At 39.2% G+C, this 12,887-nt stretch overlaps 1 protein-coding gene across 4 annotated transcripts in view; it reads left to right on the top strand.

The window, feature by feature from the left end:
- The window catches only part of SULF1 (sulfatase 1), a 176,593-nt gene that overhangs the window by 60,475 nt on the left and 103,231 nt on the right, over window positions 1-12,887 (top strand). The window lies entirely within an intron of this gene.

Genomic DNA, 12,887 nt, shown 5'->3' with positions numbered 1-12,887 from the left:
ATATTCAAGAAGTCACTGCTTCTCCACTCAAGAACATCAAGAAACAAACCTTTAGATGAAGTAACATATCCGTTTAGATTATAGAATTGTTCTTCAGTCATCATACAACCTCAAACTTTATCTTTTATTAAAGTCTTTTTTTTTTTGCCCGAGGGTCTTTTAAGGAAACAAGTCATTCTGTCTTAAAATAATTGTTTGAAAATAGACACATGAGAAAGCTTTAAGCTTCATTGAACCTTAAAAGAATTTTCAGTATTTAGGCGGGCGTGGGGGGTGTGTGAGGGGGGAGAACAACCTTCAAATCTTTAAAAAAAAAAAAAACGGACAGCAATATGAATAGAATAGATTCATTAGCATTGTGAAAAACAGGTCACTAACTCCTTTTTTTCCAAAACAACAACAAATACTTTGCTGCTATTAATAACTGTTAGGAAAGCCTGCTCATGAACAGAAAGAAGCTTGTGCCTTCACTACCCTCTGAGAGAAGAGAGTGCATTGTGTGATCTTTAAATGCATTCTATGGTAAGAAAATGAAAAAAAAATGCAAGAAGAAAGATATCATAGATTTACTACTATTAGAATATTTGTGAGAACAACCAAAATTTAGATATGCAAGTGGGTTAATCTGGTTGTGCTAATGTTAAGAAAGTTACAAATCAGAGTCCTAATGGGTCAAGTGATTAAGAGTATTCACTTGGCTTAACTGTTTCTACTATAGCCTTCTACAGACTTGGTTTTGTGCAGAAGCTGTTGAAAAACCTGGTCACTGATACCTGGAACCCCAGAGAGTTCAGGGCTTTTCTGGGCTTTTCTGGGCTGATTCTGTGGGACTTTGGGCCATTTGTTCCAAAACAAAACAAGTTGAAAAGAATGTGTTCATTTTAAGCCCAATCTGGTGCTATTAACGATATTGAAATCAAAGGCTGGCTGTAAATAGCTTACAGCTCCATAAACAAAGTTACAAGGCAAACAACAGCCCGGGAGAAAGTATTTGCAAGGTTCCGTTGTGAAGCTATTTTTCCTAGCTTAAGGGAGTTTTATTCTCAGCGGTTATAATGACAAGAACTGTGTCATGGAACGGGAATGATAAGGAAGCTATTGATGGTTTAGGAAAATCTTCTATTAATGACTTTAGTGAAAGCTACGTGATCAGAGTTCATGTTGAGGCTGAATATACTTGATAATGTACATTTCACATTATTGATCTGTTAGGTTTGCTTACTTGTAGTTGTTCCAGGATGTAGCTACTAATTAAATAGTCAATCTCCAAGGACCGGATGAAAATTGAGAAATTCAGGAAGCATTTACAAATGATTTGTTTAAATGTCTGTAATACAATCTTACATCTTTAGAGCCAAATGGCTCTTTGAGAAACTCCTTAATTAAGAGATACACAATTGCTATTTTCACTAAATCATGCCTGGTCAATTTCTGAGTGACTCAGTATTAACTCAGGTTTTTTAGGGAATTACCTCTATGCCGTAAGAAACAAGAACCTAGTGCACTTAAAGATGCCAACTCTGAAGAATAAGGATGTTTCTAGCAATTTCTTTTTTATTTTTTTATTTTTTTAATGTTTTTATTCATTTCTAGGAGATAGAGAGACAGCATGAGCAGGGGAGGGCCAGAGAGAGAGGAAGTCACAGACTGAAACAGGCTCCAGGCTCTGAGCCGGCAGTCAGCACAGAGCCCGATGCGGGGCTCGAACCCACGAACCGTGAGATCATGACCTAAGCGAAAGTCGGACGCTCAACCGACTAAGCCACCCAGGCACCCCTGTTTCTAGCAATTTCATAATACATGAAAACAATTGCTGGAAGAGCAGGAATATTACATTCCTTTAACTCATATCTACTTTATTACCAATGCAAACTTCAACTTTGGTGAACTCAGCTTGGTCTTCCATATGTCATGAATTGCATTTCCTCGACAAATGAATGAATTATAAGACTGTATTTCACCACTCTTTTGAGACTTACGAGAAATGAGACAGTATAACAGAATCCAAAGGCAGTTTGACAAGGTTGGCAAGAATACAGATTTCCCGGGCCTATGAAATGAATGTGCTACATTGATACAATTGATGTCATGCATATTTAACAAGAACTGTATTTTTAAGTTGTCCTAAACACAAAGTCACCATTCATAATTAATTAATACTTACGTGAAAAAAATGTTAAATAATTCAGATAGAATTGTGCTGATTAGAAGTGAAACAATAGTAGACTTCATAGGGATTATTTTAATCACAAACGCAAACTGTTTATTAAAGTTTCATATATACATATATTATATATAATATATGATAGCATACATATATATGATATCATAGATCATATATATCAATTAGAAAGCTTTGGGTTAAAATAGAAAAACAATCAGCCCAAATTGCCTTAGGCAACAAGGCAGTGATGAGGTTTACAAATGATACTTTGAGAGTATACTGCTCCCAGCAAGTGGGGATACACTGGAGCTGCATTAAAATCTCCTCCTGTGTTTCTCCCATCTTGTGGCTCTGCCTGCTGTGGAGAGCTCTGTGTTTAGGCACATTTATGTTCTCATGTTTACAATGGGGCTGCTGCAGCACGAGCTCTCATCCTCGTAGTCTTAAATCCATGAATGAGCACTGCCTTCCTCTAAAGCCCTAACTACAAAGCCTCTGAAGCGAGTCTCATAGCTCTAAATGATCTAGATTCAGCCAATAGTCAGTTTTTGAAACAATTACTACAAAGGGAAAAAGAATGCACTACAGACAGTATGCCCTGTGGGGGAGGTGAGGGATGTACGACTATCCCTAGAAGTTCATAGGATACCAGAGAGGAAGAAATGATTCCTCCAACTCCTGAAATCAGAGCCATTTACAAAAATAGGAGAGTTCCCAGATAGGAAAAAGGAAAATAGCCCCTTTAGCACTGTGACATATGAAGTAAGACTCTAGTCTTATATACCTATTAATTTAAAATCCATGAAACTGGCTTAGTAAGATGAAGATTCCAATCAAATAGAGCCATCTGAAAAACACATGCAACCCGTCAGGGAATGACACAACCTTCTTGTCCAAGAAGAAACCATGAGAGCCCCGCGTGTTGTCTCTGACACCTTACTCTTCTTGGTGGTGAAAAACACTTAGATAATAGAAACTTCCACTCAATCATGATTTTTTATAGTATTTATGCCCAAGTGTTTTATGGCTTTTGGTTTTCTTGCTGGCACTGCCATCCATTTTCTATTTGGTGGAAAGACTATAAGCAACTGTCCAGGTGGATGTAGTGAAGCCTCCTGAATAACCATCTTGCAGCTCATAAGGACGCATCATCTAGTACTTATTCAAACAGTGTTTAGAGGATCAGAAAGGTAAACGTTGTTACCTTTCATCAGACATGCTACAGAAACTCATTTTGTTTATACTTTATATAAACTCCATGATCCTAAGTATCATTTGCAATTTAAATTAAAAATAGCGGATGCCCTACCATTAATACTGCATAGCAGAGGACATTCAAACTCTCTTTGCAGTCTGCTATTCATGTATATTAATATCTGTGATAAGCAGGACACCAGCTACTAGGTACATTTGGTCAAGGAAAGTGGCAGAATGTAATCCATTAGCCACATTCTCCAGGTCAGAATGCTTAAAAGCATTTCAAGATAATCATTTGACAAACATAAAATCACTGAGAATGAAGCCCCAGAACACAGATACTGGAGGATACTTCCTTTTTCTAAGGATGCTTGGTATGCTGATTTCACTAATATTCACTAATTTCTATTCATTTAGAGCAGTGTGTATTTTCCAATGTTTATACCAGTGTTTCAGAAGAATCAGCTACAGAAGCAAGACACAGACAGGTAACAGCCAGGAAGCCTGGTGAGATGGTAGAAAATCTACCCAATGTGTCCCTCCAGGGAGGCACTGTGATGTCCCGATTCATAATTACCTGAGCTGACCCTGCAGTGACTGGTCATGTAACCTTGGAAAAGTTGTTTAGCTTCCACTCCTCAGTTCCTTCCCGTGAACATGGGGAAAACAGTTCTACCTCCTCTGTTTTGTGGGGAGTTGCTGTACTGTTCCTGCCACAAACTATGAGCTCAGTGTTTAAGAGTCCCTGTGCCCTTGGGAGAGAGTGAGGCCCTGAGTTGGGCCTTTCCAAGAGTTCTCTGTTCCTCTCAGCAGGTGGAAAGAGATCGGCTAGCAAACCAGGTACAGATACCTGGATTTCTGGGCATTCCTGATAGCACATGGGGCAGTGGGGCTCCTCAGAGGTTTGTGGAGTGAATGCTGGGACCCTAGCTGAAAACTGCTTCTCATTCCCCAAGGTAGCCATCTCTTGGAAGTTTCATACATTTCTGCTTAATAACCTCCCCCTAAAGTCCTCTGATTGGATTTCCATTGCTAGAAACTATCATTAAATATGCACAATTCTGTTAAAAGATTTTCTTGATCCAGCTTCAAGTCTCTAAGAGTATATTATATTAAACGGATATAACGAGTCTCAGCTCTGCTCTCAGCATGGTGTGGGCATCATAGGGATACTCTGAATGTGAATCATTCAAGAAGATTCTCCCTCATGACTAAGCCATTCCCTAATATTAAAGTTATGTGCTTCCCATGTGTGCCACAGAGGTCAGAGAGGCCTGCAGAAATGCCTACTACCTCGTCAGAATGTCAGAGACATCGAGGCACATTCTGCACGTTTGAAATGAGAGTCCATTACCTGTAGTGCTTTGTACAATATAAGATGGTGACTTTGACTTTCAGCTTCTTGCTTCCCTTGCTCATTTTCAAATTCCTCTGAAGCTGTATCATTTCAGAACCCTTAACCAAGTATCTGGAGTTGAAATAATATACAACCTGAGAAAGCAATCGTTTTTTAAGGAGAGAGGTGATCAACCTGCTTGTTTTGTTTGGTTTCATCTGTGTCTGTGTTTTTTGGTTTGTTTTGCCTTCTTTTGAGGCATTGAGTTCTTTTTTTCCAGTCCTGCGTCCCTCCCTTGACATATGGCCGCACAATGCCATAGAAGCTAAACGATTCACAGCCACGTCCATTTGCCTGCAGTCAGTGACTATGAGTTTGGTTTGAGATTTCTAGGTTCTGTGTGCACTTGGGCCAGAACCCCTTTCTAGACTATGTCAGTATTCAAAAGTCCTCCCCAAGTAGTCTGAAAGTTTAATGAGTTTTGACAGCCCTTGACTAGAAGCTGAGGGAGGGGTACTTGGTATTGGTCTCTGCAGTGGGGCTTGGAAACAGGGTACAGAGCAAAAATGAGACCATGAGAGGAAACAGAAAAGCCTGTCATGTCTGAAGCTTCCCACACTATCGTCTTCTTTCTTTTTGCAAGCTTTACTCTATTTCCAAAACAAAGTGAGATAAGCCAGGACTGAGCCATGCAGCTGCATACCTGCTAGTGTCCAGGGCTGGCTTTGAAGAGAACAAGAGCACATCTGTCCATGAGTCCTCCCCACTGTGCACACATTCGCCACGTGGCTGTCCGGCTGCAAGGTTACAGGGCTGTTTCAGAATCCAAATACCTGAGACTCTGTTCTTAGAAAGGCCAACTTGAGAGCTAAAAAATGGCTTTCAAATGGATTAGGAATAAAGTCAGACTGACACAACTTTCATTCCTTTTTCTCTTTTTTCTTTTCTTTTTCTTTTTCTCTACTTTTTTTGAATCTACTGAATGAAAATGACCTCTTAGAGAAATTGAGGCTCGTTGAAAAAAGAAAGACTTATAAAGAGGAAAGATCACGTTATTTGACAAGGGCATTTAAATGTCCTAATTTTTCTCATATTATACTATGACATGCAAATATGAAAACATCTTGTCCTAGGTAGTTGCTAACTAGATGTTTAGATATGGCTGAAAATACCAGAGTGTAAGCTAGCCTATTTATTTTTAAACATATTTTACATTTGTGTTCAAGAAATACCCATAAAGCAGTGAGTGCATTACCATCTAAACATCCATTCTTTTACTCCACAAACATTTTTCAAACCCCTATGCTCTGCCAGATTCCAGTGGGCTTTAGAGGGGGAAATGATAGTTCAAAGGTAGAGATATACACAGGATATTACTAGAGCCCAGAGGAGGAACACAGAATTTCTGGGGAAGCAAAGTAAGTGTGAGTGGCAGGGGGAGATTAAAGAAGGCTTCACTGATGTCTGTTCTTCCCAGCAAATAAAAAAGGAGTCAATCATTTTTGTGGGAGTGGAGTTGGTTGGACAGTCAGCAAGTGCTTGAAACTAACAAGTGTTTTTAAAACAGGGGCGGTGATAGGGAATGTGTTGGATTTTGAGGAGGGAAGAGAAATGGTTAAGCGAGCATCTAGGAAGATTGCTGCGGTGCCTGGGTGAGTTGAAAATGAATTTAAGAGGAGGCAGACAGGAGACTGAAAGACCATTAGAAGCTTTTAGAATGATCTGGAAAGGAGATAAAGGCATGATCTATGGTAGTGGAGAAAGAAATAGAGAAAAGGAAACAACTGGTAAACATTTAGCTGACAAAAAGAGCAGGGTAAGTGATTGATCAGATCCAATGGATGGGGGAGATGCCACAACAGATGGAGAAAAGGAATACAGATAGCCTCCAGATAGCTCTGTCATTCATGGAATGACGATTTGTGCCACCAACTGAGATAGAGACAGTGATAAGACCCTAAGTCACTTTCCCTCCCTCACACAAAGACATGGATTATTTTGTGTAAATAGAGACCAGGATATCAGAGTGCCTGATTTTTTTAAGTTTATTTATTTACTGAGGGAGAGAGAGAGAGAAAGCCAGTGGAGGAGAGGCAGAGAGAGAGACAGGAAGAGAGAGAACCCTAAGCAGGCTCCGCGCTGTCAGCACAGAGCCTGAGGCAGGGCTTGAAGTCACAAACTGTGAGAACATGACCTGAGCTGAAATCAGAGTCTATGCTTAACTGACTGAGCTACCCAGGGGCCCCAAAGTGCCAAAATTTTTTAAGACATTTTCGTGTTCATCAAGTACTTCACTGATTTTAAATCATGTGATGGTAATAACAGTCTGGAAGACAGGCAGAATTGTTACATCATAGAGATGAGGGACTGCTGTTTCAGAGAGGATGTCAGCTTCAAAATCATAGGATAAGCTAGCAGGGGAGCAGATACTCAGGTTCATAACTTCTTTCCAAACCCACCTCTCACTCCTTCTTCAACATCAGGCCCTGTTCTTTTTCAAAGCTCTCTCAGTGCCAGGACTGAGGTGCAAGCTGGTTCTGTGGTGGTAATGGCATTTCCTGATTTTCTCCTCAGGTTTCCGTGCCTCGTCCTATGTGTTGCCAACCGCAGTTAGGAGTATAGGTTCTTTTTCTTTTTTTTTTTTTTTCAATTGATATATAACAGACATATAACATTGTATTAGTTTTGGATGTACAACATATAATTTGATATTTGTATATACTGCAAAATGGTCACCATGATAAGTCTAGTGAACATCCAACACTACACATAGTTACAGATTTCATTCTCTTTTTCTTGGGATGAGGACTTTCAAATATACAGTACAATATTATGAACCAGAGTCACCATACTATACATTAGATCCCCATGCTTTATTTATTCTGTAACTGGAAGTCTGTACCTTTCGACCTTCTTCGCCCATTTCTTCCACCCCTACACCTCCCCCCTGGCAACCACCAATTCATTTTCTGTATCTGTGATTTTATTTTGGGGAGGTGGGGGGATGTTTGTCCACATTTAAGTAAGTATATAATGGTATTTGCCTTTCTCTGACTTATTTCACTTAGCATAGTGTCTTCGAAGTCCATCCCTGTTTTCTCAAATGGCAAAATTTCATTCTTTTTTGTGGTTAAATAGTATTCCATTCATATATATTCCATTCCAGTACATGTATACCCATGTATATCCCATACCAGTACATTTATACCCATATGTATTCTATTCCAGTGCATATATACCCATACATATTCCATTTCAGTACTAATATATCACATTTTCTTTATCCGTTCATGCATCATGGGCACTTAAGCTGTTTTCATATCTTGGTTGTTGTGAATAATGCTGCAATAAACATGGGAGTGCATATGTCTTTTCAAAGTAGTGTTTTCAGGGTTTTTGGATACATGTCCAGAAGTGGAGTTCTTGGATCATATGGTAGTTTTATTTTTATTTTTTTTTTTTAGGAACTTCCATACTGTTTTTCATAGTGGCTGCACCAATTTACATTCCCACAAACAGTGCATAAGTGTTCCTTTTTCTCCACACCCTCCCCAACACTTGTTATTTCTTGTCTTTTTGTTACTAGCAATTCTGACAGGTGTGAGGTGATATCTCATTGTGGTTTTGATTTGCATTTCCCTGGTTATTAGTGATGTTGAACATCTTTTCATGTGTCTGCTGACCATCTGTATGTCTTCTTTGAAATATTGTCAATTCAAGTCCTCTGCCCAATTTTTAAATTGAATTATTTGTTCTTTTCCTATTGACTTGTATGAGTTCTTTATATTGTTTCAATATTAACCCCTTGTCAGATATATTATTTGCAAACATTTTCTCCCATTCATTAGGTTGCCTACTCATTTTGTTGATGATTTCCACGGGAGTATACATTCTTGCTATAGGACGCCATTTGAGAGCTATGCTCTAGATGGATATTTGTTATGCCTTCTTTCTCCTTTTGCCAGTTAGAACCCACAAATGAAAGACCAATGATGAGTTCCTAGGGGAAAAATGTTCTTTGTAACTTTCACAGGACCTGTCACATAGGTAGTGGCAAGCTCTATTAGGGTCACTCTAAACTAACCCAAATTAACGCTGGAATAAAAAAAAAAAATCTGTGAATCTATAACCTAAAAAACTCATATCATTTCTTATATGGCACAGCTGAAGTAGTTCTGAAAAGGAGGGTTCAGGAAAAGAGAAGGGAAGTGTGTGTTTGGGAGAAGGGGGGCGAGGAATGGGGGGAAAGGAGTGGGAAAGACTGGGCAGGATTTATAGGCAAGAAAGGATGATGTCTTTAGGTCCATACATAATTTCCCACTGAACCCAATCCAATGTCAATAGAAACGGCATCCACATTTTACAGAAATACTCCAGAGGGCACCTGGGTAGATCAGTCAGTTAAGAGTCCAACTCTTGATTTTGGCTCAGGTCATGAATAGTTCATGGGATTGACCTCTGCATAGGTTGTGTGCTAACAGCACAGAGCCTGCTTGGGATTTTCTCTCTCTCTCTCTCTCCTTTCTCTGTGCCCCTCCCCTTCTTGTGTTCTCTCTCCAAATAAATAAACTTTAAAAAATAAATAGTAAAGCATATTAACTTGAGATGACTGCCATTTGTGAAATGGGAGAAGGTCAAGTCAACCTGACATTTCCTCTGAGAAGCACAATGCCCATTAGGCTTGCCCAGTGTCACCAGGGAATTGTGAAAGATTATCGAACTATCCATGCCTCAGAAAACCTGAGGCAGTGGAACTAAGGAAAATGGATCTCACTTCTCACACCACTTGTTTGCCTTAACATTTTATTTAAGGATTCACTATTATGCATTTATTTCATAAGGAAGGAGACTATTTTTAAGTAAGCGTAGCGATCCCTGAATGTAGCGATCCTTGAAAGCACAGATGTCTTGTTTAATCAGTGTGTCATGGGATCCCAGAGTTCTCAAAGGGTGGAGAATGTATGAAGAAAATCTGTCCTTTTAAATATTTTGAGGTAAGGAGAGGAAGCCATTTGATGAAACATGTGGATACTGTGAGTAGATGCATGTATGGCTAAATAGTGATGTTTGTTTCAAGAGCAGAAGATACAAGATTTACTTAAAGAATAAAAATAAAGATGAAAATGTTTTAAGATCAGAACTATGGATCCAACAGCATGCTTGTATGGCTCAGTTGGTTAGGTGTCCAACTCTTGATCTCAGCTCAGGTCATGATCTTGTGGTGCATTAGTTCAAGCCCTGCACTGGACTCTGTACACATAGTGCAGAGCCTGCTTGGGATTCTCTCCCTCTCCCTCTATCTGCTCCTCCCCCGCTCATCCTCCCTACCCCCTCTCAAAATAAATAAATGAACTTTAAAGAAAATAAAAGAACTCTGGGGGGACTGGGTGGCTCAGTTGGTTAGGTATCTAACTCTTGATTTAGGCTCAGGTCATGATCTCATGGTTTCATGAGTTCAAACCCCACTCTGGGCTCTGCTGGCAGCATAGAGCCTGCTTGGGATTCTCTGTCTCCCTCTCTCTCTGCCTCTCCCCTATTCACACTGTCTCTCTCTCTCAAAAATAAATACACTTAAAAAAAAAGAAAAAGAACTATAGATTCTCCAGAATGTAGATCACTGAAAACATTAGATTTTTCTTTCTTCATTCTCAACACTCTGGATCTGAGCCATTGGTGGGGTGGAGCTGGGGAGTCAGGGAAAGAAGGGTATGAAGAAGGCATGCCCTTCCTTAAACATGGGGCTCACTGAGAATCGGGGACACAGCCATTCACTTGAAAAGCCAGAGGGTACACCAGTTCCCTTAGCACCTTCTTCCAGAGAACTGAAGACACGGTGTTTTCTTTCTCTCCCATTCAAACCTTCTCCAGTGGCAGAACTTTACCTGCGAGTCACTGCTTTCAGACCTTGGCAGTTCCACCTACTCTGAAGAATGTTGGAAGGAAGTTCACAAATTTTAGATAGGTGGGTGTGGTGAGGCAGAACACATTTCTTCATCGCACAAACACAATTGACCATTTGCAAGTCCCTTAACCTGAGACAGATTGGACTTCGGCAGAAGTGTTTGTGGAACTAGAAGGAAACTGCCTTAAGTTTTACATCAGACGCAAAGCATAGCTCAAACGTGGTCACGATGGAGCAGTCTGTGATATAGCAGGAAGGTACAAAGTGCAGATTTCCTTCTCCACTTGGAGATATGGCGATTTGGGGTCAGCCATTTAGCCTCTCTGGTTCTGGCTCCAATGAATTCTTCTTACATAGCTAATCAAACTACTTCTGTTTTTTTTTTTTTTAATTACTCTAATAAACACCACTATATACAACACATACTTACAAATACAGAAATTAAACCTTTGATTTTTAAAAATTTTCTGTCTTCAGATGTTTACCTAACATCTTGGGGCAGATAGCCACATCGATGTAAAAATCCTCATAGCCAATTTGACTCTCTAGATCACAACATCCTAGAGGTCATTCTGCACTGAGAGTGGGTCACAAATAGATAATAGGGGTGTCAAGGTATCTATGTTCTCAGCCTCAGGATGGCTGGGAGATCTGGGATCATGAGATCCCCTCTGGGCCATGAGAAGCCTTGTCTGATGTTCATAACTATTATTATTATTATTTTCTTTTTGTGCCATGACATGAAACAGTTTGGGGAATGTCATATAGACCGATTGAATTTACCAAATAATTTCCACTTCATGCTAACTAAACAGAAATCAAACTGAATAAAGTATTTTGGTTTGTGGATTCGTATTTTTTCCTTCTTAACTTTGCTAGTTATAGATGAGAACTTTGGATTAGCCATGAGTAACTGCTATGGAATCAGTCTCACAGACTAAAAGTAGTGTGCCAGGTATGTATTAATCTGAGTTTACAAAATCCTAATTTGAGGTAACACATAATCAAGACACCAATGCAAACCCCCCCCTTTTTTTTTTTTAGAAATTCTTTTCATGCATAGAGACCTTGAGTTTTAGGAGTTTGAATTTTTTAGGAAAGCCTTGCTATTTAAGTAAAGGCAGAATTCCTGTTTTCAACTAAAAACAGAAGTCATATCTGCAAGAGTGAGAAGGGACAAGGGGGAAGGTCTGCAGGCAAAGAGAGATAATTCCATTTTTTTTATAAATAAATATGACCCAACATTCCTACAGAGAAGTTGGCTTTTGTTTTGTTTTGTTTTCTTTTTAAAAGTTTATTTATTTGAGAGAGAGTGCATGCACATGCATGGGGTAGGAACACAGAGGGAGAGAATCCCAAGCAGGCTCTGTGTCTTCAGCGCAGATGCAGGTCTGGATCCCAAGAACCGTAAAATCATAACCTGAGCCGACATGAAGAGTCAGACACTTAACCCACTGAGCCACAGATGCCCTAGAGGAGTTGGTTTTGTTACCGTTGTATCCAGCATTGAAGTTTTGCACAGTCTGATCCAGAAATACAACCTCACTATGTGCCACCAGTATGTGAAGGCTGGAGGCTGCATCAAGTTGGACTAGTGAACTTCTTTGAATGGGTCAGCCACTACATCTACCTAGCTGCAGAAACAATGCTAGCTCTTTTTACATTAAAAAAAAAATTTTTTTTAAGGCTTCAATTACAAGTGTTTTAGTGTGGATGGAATAGTCAATTGATTATAGAAATCTCCTTTTTAAAATTTACTGTTATCTTCTCAATGGATTCATTTTCAAAATATGTGACTTATTTTCCTTCAGTTATAAGAAGTATTCACACTGAAAAAAAAAAAAAAGAAAAGAAGACTCAGGTACGATACTGGTATATTGTCCATAAATGACTTCAGGCTTTTTGTTTGTTTGTTTTGATTTGTTTTAAGAAGCTAAAGAGCAATTCATGCTATAATAAAATCTACTTGGATCCTGGGAACTTATCAAAAGATAGAAGAGTCCATTTCTGTTTTTCATTTTCATAGTGAATAAGAGATTTCTAACATTCTTTAATTGACCCAGAGACCTTACACTGCCTTAAATACTAGTTTGGAGCTTAATGTCTGCTGAGAGAAATTTGTGTTCCCACTTGCCTCTATGGATTTCACAGCACTTGCCATAAGATGTAATTACACATTTATTTGTGTAGTTCTTTGTGTCTTTAAATTGCTCATTAACCACAAGTTTTGGTGTCTTTTTTCCTATTTTGAATATGCACCAAATTCTTCTAGTTTGATTTAAAAGGCC

Source organism: Crocuta crocuta, unplaced genomic scaffold (genome assembly GCF_008692635.1).
Source record: "Crocuta crocuta isolate KB4526 unplaced genomic scaffold, BGI_CrCroc_1.0 scaffold141, whole genome shotgun sequence".
Taxonomy (NCBI): domain Eukaryota; kingdom Metazoa; phylum Chordata; class Mammalia; order Carnivora; family Hyaenidae; genus Crocuta; species Crocuta crocuta.
The sequence above is the reverse complement of the archived record's forward strand: the minus strand, read 5'-3'. Positions and strand labels throughout refer to the sequence as shown.